General features: G+C 39.6%; 1 protein-coding gene across 1 annotated transcript in view; it reads right to left on the bottom strand.

Annotated features, from left to right (window-relative positions):
- The window catches only part of Hace1 (HECT domain and ankyrin repeat containing E3 ubiquitin protein ligase 1), a 118,143-nt gene that overhangs the window by 71,496 nt on the left and 37,875 nt on the right, over positions 1-8,772 (bottom strand). The window lies entirely within an intron of this gene.

The raw sequence follows: 8,772 nt of genomic DNA, 5'->3' as shown, positions 1-8,772 counted from the left end.
AGGAGGAGGAGGAGGAGGAGGAAAAACATAGACATTTTAAAAAACAGCATCAAAATTAAATTGTTTTAGTATTACTTCTGGATCAACCGCACATACTGATGCAATAAACCTTAGTCAATAACAAGATTACAGTGCATACCCACACAAAGAGAGAAAAAAAGAGTCTAGGAGCATACTGACTAATCAGTTAGGTTCACCACAGGGAGCATTTGGCAATGCCAGGAGATATTTTGATTTTCATTACTAGAGAAGAGAGGATGGTTAGCTATTGAGCAAAGATCAGGAATATAGAAATTCTATCATGTGCAGGACAGCACTCCCACCTTCCCCATCCCCAAAAAAACTGAGTCCAAAATATAGACAGTTCCACTACAGCCACTGGTATACAGCTAAACCAGGCAGTAATTCATCCTGCATACAATGTTCCCCAGTTGGTGTCCCCTACTATCTCATTACTAAGTGAGTAAACAGACAATATTTAAGATACAACTAAAGCAAACCTCAACATGAAGAGGAAAATCAAATCAAAACAAAACTCAGAGTTATGATATAGAAAATAAAGGAGCCATACCAAAAAAAAAAAAAAAATTTAGAAAAGAATCTGAGCAGGTTGGTACCTGCCTACAACCTCAACTCCCAGGGGGCTAATACAATATTCCAAGTATAAGGACAGCCTGGGCTACAAGGCTAGTTGGAGGTCAGCCAGAGCTACATAATAAAGCCTTGTCTCAAAAAGACAGGACGGAGCAAGAAGGGAGACAAGGAAGGAGGGAGGGGGCATCCTTACAAAGGGAGAAAGGGAGACAAGGGAGGAGGGAGGAGGGCATCCTTACAGAGGGAGAAAGGGAGACAAGGAAGGAGGGAGGAGAAGAGCCAGATCTGAACAACTCATCAAGCACCCAGTCTGAATACATTTAAGGAACTTCAACAAAGCAATATCGATGTAAAAGTTTTTAGGAGGAAGTATGTAAGATCTCAGAGATGATCTGAAATCAAGCAAACATAAATAACATTAGAATCTAAATCATGTTTAAAGCCTTCAAGTTGTTTATTTCCAAGTAATAAATCTCTAGTCACTCATGCTACTACTCAAATATATTATCAAAATGCACTAATCACTTTTAATATCTGAAATACCCTGTGTCAAAAGTAAAAATAGGGGAACCTTTGCTCCTCCCACAAAAGAATGAATTAAAATAAAAAAGGAATAATATAGAAACCAAAATATAAGAAATTGAATACAAAAGACATTACAAATTATCCAGATTGAGGGAAAGAAAAACAGAATTGGCAGGCTATCTAACCAACTTGTCTCTGTAGACAAGAACGATGCAATGCTATGGGAACGTGTGAGGAAAACTGCTGACCACACAAATAGAACTGAAAAGAATGGGCTCACCAAGTGGCTCAGCCCTGACAGGCTACGCTCAACGTCCAGGGTCTACGGTACAGGTGATACCTGACTCCACAAACTTCTCTTCTGGTTTCCACAGGAACATGGTGGTATACCCACACACCCACAACACATCCTACAACACATCCTACAACACACCACACAAACACCAAGAGCAAAACCAAAAATCAAAGAAGAACCTCAGAGGAAGTCAATTACGGATTTCAAGAGTGTTCACTGCCCAAGACAAAGAGACGCCTTTATCAAACCTTCCCCTCAGGGTTCAGAGAGAACAGATAGAAGGCTGACTCAGCAGAGAGGGAGGCCACCAAGGAATCAGCATTTTCCACACACAACAGCACTGATGCACATATACACTCCCGAGACTATGGCAGCACTTCATGGGGCCCCAGCACGAAGTTGGGAAAACACACACAAGCTTCCTCCCCTAACCTAGCCGCTACCTCCCATTTACAGCTGAGTGCAAGAACACAATCAGTTTTCTCCAAAGACTCTCACTGAGGATACTAACATACTTGAGGCCGGGCCCCACGTCAGCCAGCGGAAGATGGCCAACACAGAATGAACTCCTAAAAATTTTGTAGACTTGTAGTATCACGCTGTTTTGCTTGGAGTTTTTTGTTTGTTTGTTTGTTTGTTTTGCCTTACTGGGCTTTTGCTTCTATATGACAGTTTCTAATTTTGTGTTTTTATGGATTGTGCGCGTGTGTGTGTGTGTGTGTGTGTGTGTGTGCACGCGCGCTTCTTCACTTTTTATTGTTTTTTAATTTTTTATTCTGCTTTGTTTGCACGTTTGTTTTCTAAAAAGAAAGACTATGGAGAAGTGGGAAGGACTGGGAGGGGCTGGGAAAGGGTTAACTATGATCATACTATATTGCATGAAAAATGTTTTCCAATAAAGAATGTATTTTTTAAAAAATGCTATGCCAGTGCCTGGCTGTAACACAGAAGTGGATGCTCACAGCCAGCTATTGGATGGAACACAGGGCCCCCAATGGAGGAGCTAGAGAAAGTACCCAAGGAGCTAAAGGGGGCTGCAACCCTGTAGGTGNAACAACAATATGAACTAACCAGTACCCCCTGAGCTNGTGTCTCTAGCTGCATANGTANCAGAAGANGGCCTANNNNGCCATCATTGGNAANAGAGGCCCCTTGGTCTTGCAAACTTTATATGACCCAGCACAGGGGAAGGCTAGGGCGAAGTAGTGGGAGTGGGTGGGTAGGGGAGCAGGGGCGGGGGGGGGGTATAGGGAACTTTCGAGATAGCATTTGAAATGTAAATAAAGAAAATAATAATAAATAAATAAATAAATAAATAAAAATGCTTGCAAGTTGACTCATCAATAAAAAAAAAAAGAATTTACCTAACTATGTATAAATATTGCCTAAAGAAAATGTATAAATCCATAAAGAAATATACAAGTGTCAAAAACAGCCATAGCGACTTACTATTTTAAGATATCCACCAAAGAAAAGTATAAAACTTGAACATTACCACTTCAGGTGCCTTGGTTTAAAAAAAAAAAGGTTTAAAAGGCTATCATATATTGCTGCCTGAATTTATTAATATCTCAACATGAATTCTAAATCTAACTTTGAATTCTAAAAAGCTCAGTTGTAGCTTTCTTTTTTTTAAAGCAAACAGAGATTAAGGGAAACTTAGAAATAATGCTTCATAACAGGAGAGAGACATATCACTTGGGTGGGGTTGGTTGTTTTGTAGCTTTCCATGTGTGCTTAGTATATACAAGGCCCCAGGTTCAATCCCCAGCAGCATATAGAAACCGATGGTATCTCCTATACAATTCCCAGGGAGATAGCTCAGTGGGTAAAAGTGCTTGCTGTGAAAGCAAGAAGACATGAGTTCAAATCCCCAGCACTCACATAAAGGCAGGTATGGCAACATATGCAGGAAGGAACCCAATGTTGAAGTAAGTGGCCAGCCAGCTTAGCTGAACTGATGATGAGCATCGAACTCAATGAAAGGCACTCCGCCTCACAGAAGTCCAAAGGAGAAAGAAATGATGACCCAGCATCCTCCTCTGGTCTCCACATGAGCATGGATGAGTACATCTAAGAATGAGTATTTGGGTCCCTGTTTTACAAGAGAAGGCTTATCTGTGCATTTTAATCCTGGTTTCACCTTTCAGATTCCTGTCCCCAAAAGTTAGCTGCATCTGGTCTCAAAGCAGGAGTGAGATGGGCACTGCTATTAGTAGTGCCCACAGCTATTACAGAACTTATAGACAATGAACTTAATCTCCCAGAAGATTCAGGAGTGGTAAAAGCCAGTACATTGAAAACACATTTTCAGGGCCCAGAGACATGGTTCAGTGGTTAAGATCACTGGCTGCTTTTCCAGAGGACCCAGGTTTCATTCCCAGTACCTACATGGCAGCTCACAACCATCTCTAAATTCAGTCCTGGGGACAATGATGTACACCAGGCATGCATACAGTACAGACATATATGCAGGCAAAATCCCATACAGAAAGAAAAGGTTCATATGCATCTCAGACCTAACAATATAAAAGCTAAAGTATTAAAATTTACTACTTACACATACTATATAATATTTATTATAGTTAAAACTACGAGATGGTATAATAATATGAATAACCTTAACATGTACCCAGATACTGTACTGATAAGCACGTATCAATAAATTTAATGACTCCACTTCTGTAAACAGGATATTGAATTCCAAAAAGGTCAAGTAATTTATACTCCAGCACACAACAGATATTAAAAACCTAAGCCCATAATCAAAATAAGTATCCTTTTCTCTAAAGTAGAAATTCCACTTTTTATGAATCCACATTACTCCACAGTTTTGTCTTATGAATTATAGAATACTCTATTTACTTTTAAATGTCAACTTGCCACAAGTTAGAATGAGGTGGGAAGAGACTTGTCTGTGGAAGTATCTGCAATGGATGGACTGTCTAACTGATCAGGAGGGCTCAGCCTGAACACTGAAGGCGCCAGCTCGCAGGCTGGGCCCTGGATGGCTGACAAGCTGCACTGATCACTTTTTCTGCTCCTGCACAGAACAGAGTGTGAGCACATGGCTCTAGCTCCTGCTGCTACGGCCTCCCTAAGGCAACGAGTGTAACCTGGATTTGTAAGCTGAATGAACCACAGGTTCCCTTCGGGTGCTTTTTGTCAGGGTGTCTTATTAAAGGAGAAAGTATGAGCAGGGCAGTGATGGCGCACACCTTTAATCCCAGCACATGGGAGGCAGAGGCAGGCGAATTTCTGAGTCTGAGGCCAGCCTGGTCTACAGAGTGAGTTCCAGGACAGCAAGGACTGCACAGAGAAACCCTGTCTCGAAAAACCAAAAAAAAAAAAAAAAGAGAGAAAGTACTGATGCCCTAATCCTTACCAGAATCTATAAAGCAGTAAACTAGTGCTTAAATCATAGCTTCTTTTGTTTTTAAATAATGCTATTTTGAAAACCATTCCACTTTTTACAGTGCTTCTGTATTTTCAGTTATACTGCTGAGTTTTCAGGATAACACTAATCTAACCACAGACTAAATATTCCTTTAGTATTTTCAAGAAAGTGGTCAGACTAACTTCAAGGAAATCATAGCAACAAAGTATGACCGACAGTATGAATTGTCAATGTTCTCATATACCTTGCAGACATTAAATGTATGCAAGGTAACCTTTCTTATGTATGTGTCATCTGCTTGCATGACCTGACAAATGCTGATAAAACAGACTTAATTAATTAATTAATTATCTTAATTAAGATAGTGGCAACAACTAATTCTAGCATTTTCCTTTCCATCCAGGTAGGTCCTTCTTCCTGTTTTAACACAAGATGGTTCAGTGGCTAAGAACTTTTACTGCTGCTCCACATTCACGTCACAGCAACCACACCAGGCAGCTCACAACCATAAATCTTTTTCTTTTTAAAGATCCTCAATCTATGCAACTATTAAGGAATTTTAAGGTACATGTAGGTGAATGCTGCCTGCAGAATAGGGGGAAAACTTGCTCTGATGGGAATGGAAGCCATGTATAGCTAAGAATCTCAATGTAAAAATATTCCTTTCGTAATTGTATAAACTGCATTAAAGTGACTGAAAAGTGCATACCTTTAATCCCAGCACTGGGAGACAGAGGCAGGTGGATTTCTGTGAGTTTAAGGCCAGCCTGGTCTACAGAGAAAGTTCCAGACCAACCTTGGCTACAAACAGAAACCAGGAAAGTCATCAACCACTGAATTTTTCAATTGCACGCTGGTATCCATTTATGAAAGCTCTAAAACAGGAAGGGAAATGACAGCTAAAACTCATTCCACTGTTGATTCCACACTGTCACAGGAAAAGCAGCAAGAAAGGCAGGCAACTGCAGTCACAGCTCCTAAGGGGACTACAGAGTGCTCAAGACAACAGAAACAACACAAGGCTCCCCCATCATCTTCGAGTTCGGAGCCTTGATGAGAAGTGAGCCTTCCTCAAGCCCTTGACTCAAGCCCTTGCCATGACTTCAATACACAAGCCCAAGGCTTTCCCAGATGATCCAAAGCAACAATAAAAGTTCCACTAGTAAAGCAGAGACCTATTTGCAACAACAAACTGTTTTGTTGCTTTTTAAAAAAAAAAAAAAAAAGACTCTCATGATCTAGAAGTGAAACATCATGGAAAATAAAACCTACATCAAATTACACTGAAATATTTGCTGCCCAGCCTTTCCAACACAAGTTTCAAGATGGTATGCAGTCATAGAAATAATAAAAATAACAAATGTTTCCAACAATGTAAAGGTGCTAGTATGCACATAATGGATGAAACTCAGGTTGGAGAACACATTCTCTGAATATTTACTTAATTAATCAGTAAGTACATCAAGGGTCTTGAAGCAATACAACTTAAAGATTTTTCAGTCTTATCAATAAGGCACAACATAATTATGAATAATTTTTGGTTCAATTTTTTGAAGTCCTAAGTATTCTCAAACCATGAGATTTTTAAGCAGACAAACAAAACAGAATTATTTGTAGAAATAGAGCTACTAATATACACATACTCCACTTAAAGATACAAAGGGAGAAAATGACAAGTATTCACAAATGCAACAAAAACGGTGGACAAATGCCACTCATTTAAGTTCCATCTTAAGCAATCAAACTCTTGCTCACAGCATATTCACTAAATTTAGGGAATCATAAAAAATTTGGCAACAATAAAATGTTTCTGAATGTGCACTGACTGAATATTAACTCAAAACCAACTGTGTGGTGACTGTGAGCAGCTCCTGGAAGCATGGGCACTTGAATTATACACCCTGCAGGCTTGGTTCTGAACATACCATGTACTACACGGGCCATCACTCCACCTCACACAGAACTCTGGCTCAGACTCAAGACAACTCTGTTATGAACTACTGAAGTGTTTTTATTTAACATGCAAATTTCTCTGCTCTTTAGAAATGATAGTTTCATTATGAAAAACAAAGATTTAATATTTTAATATTATCTTATAACCATTCCTCAGCATGGCAGTACCAAATTAGTGTTTTCTGGATTATACTGGTTTTAAAATTTGGTTTTCGAGTTGCTGACATGAATATATACACATATATATGTGTGTGTGTCTATATACACACATATATATGCATATATATGTGAATGAGTTGGAGAGATGGCTCTGTGACTAAGATCACTAGCTGTTCTTCCAGAGGTCCCAAGTTTGAATCTCAGCACTCAAGTAGCAGTTTACAACTATCTATAAACAGGAGATCTGGCACTCTCTTCTGACTTCTCAAGGACTAGGCACACAGGTACACAAACTTGCATGCAGGCAAAACACTCACACATAAAAATTAAAATGAAAAAAAAGAAATGTCTTTTCAGAGGCTTAATTTTTTAAAAAAAAAGTTAAATTAATTTTGACCTGGAATAACTTTTGAAGCAGCCCAAAACATACTTCTGTCACATGTACTATTTATTTATGCAAGCAGCAATCTCAACATTGGTTATAATACAAAATACGTTGATCAATTCTGAAAAACTATCTACTTTATGTAATGATATACCAGAAAACTTTCTCAGGCTTTTGAAAAGACGTTGTAAATAGAATTTAACAAACCCTGCTAGGGATTAGAGAAATGGCTCAGTGGATAAAGTTCTTGCTAAGCAAGTTGTAATTCCCTAAAACCCAAATAAAAGTGCTTAGCAGCTACCTGAATCCCAGCAGTCAGCAGTTAGATGTGGGACTCCCGAGGCAAAGTGGCCAACTAGACAAGCTAGACTGGCATCATCAGCAGGCCCAGATTCAACAGAAGACCCTGCCTCATGAATAGAATGGGGACTGATCAAGGAAGATTACCTAACCCCAACTTCAAGCATGCAGGCACGCAAGCACACGTGCGTGCACACACACACATGTGCACGCACACACACACACACACACACACACGTGTGCACATACACACACACACACACACACACACACACGCATACAAATACATACCCGCAAAACAAAAATAATGAAGCCACAGTACAAACTATTTTAAATACCAGAGATATAAGAAAGAAAGGACACAACGCCATCTTTTGAGACAGGTTGTCACTATGCAACCCAGACTGGCCTCAAACTCCGGATCCTCCTGCCTCTATAACCGGCACTCGGGAATTAAGGCTGTGTGTCACCACGCCCAGCTACTCCCTTTACATGAGTTTACATTACACCGAGGAAAGAGAGACCAAGAGATAAAACAAACAAATAACACATAACACAATGATCAGTTTTAACCAGAAAATAATCCAGAATTCTCTTTCATTTATTTTAGAGTTCCTTGCCCTGAAACCCTAAATGCAAGCACCTTCATGAAAACTGTCGGTATTGAGCTATAAGCCATAAAAGGTCCAAAACATGTAGCTGCAATTTGCAATGATGATCATAATTTCTCATTTTCGAACTACACAGCTTCTTGTTTACTTGTTCAAAAAACTAAAGTTCAGAGACAGGTGGTAGTGGCACATGACTTTAGTCCCAGCACTTGGGAGGCAAAGGGAAAAGGATCTCTGAGTTCAAGGTCAGCCTGACCTACAGTAAGCTCCAGGACAGCCAGAGCTACATGTCTCAAAAAATAAAATATAATAACTTCAGCAGCTCACAATAAAATATAAACAAGTAAAAACATATCAACATAAATACCTGTAGTGGCTATTCCTGGTTGTCAACTTGACTATATTTGGAATGAACTACAATCCAGAATTGGAAGGCTCACCAGTGAACCTAATCTGGAGGCTGGGAGATAGAAGTTTCTGATCTGGATCTTGGTATGGAGATCTTGAGACACAGTGGCTATTGATTCCAGAAGATTAAGACAGGGAGATCTCC

This window comes from Mus pahari, chromosome 9, assembly GCF_900095145.1.
Source record: "Mus pahari chromosome 9, PAHARI_EIJ_v1.1, whole genome shotgun sequence".
In the NCBI taxonomy this organism is placed as follows: Eukaryota; Metazoa; Chordata; class Mammalia; order Rodentia; family Muridae; genus Mus; species Mus pahari.
The sequence above is the reverse complement of the archived record's forward strand: the minus strand, read 5'-3'. Positions and strand labels throughout refer to the sequence as shown.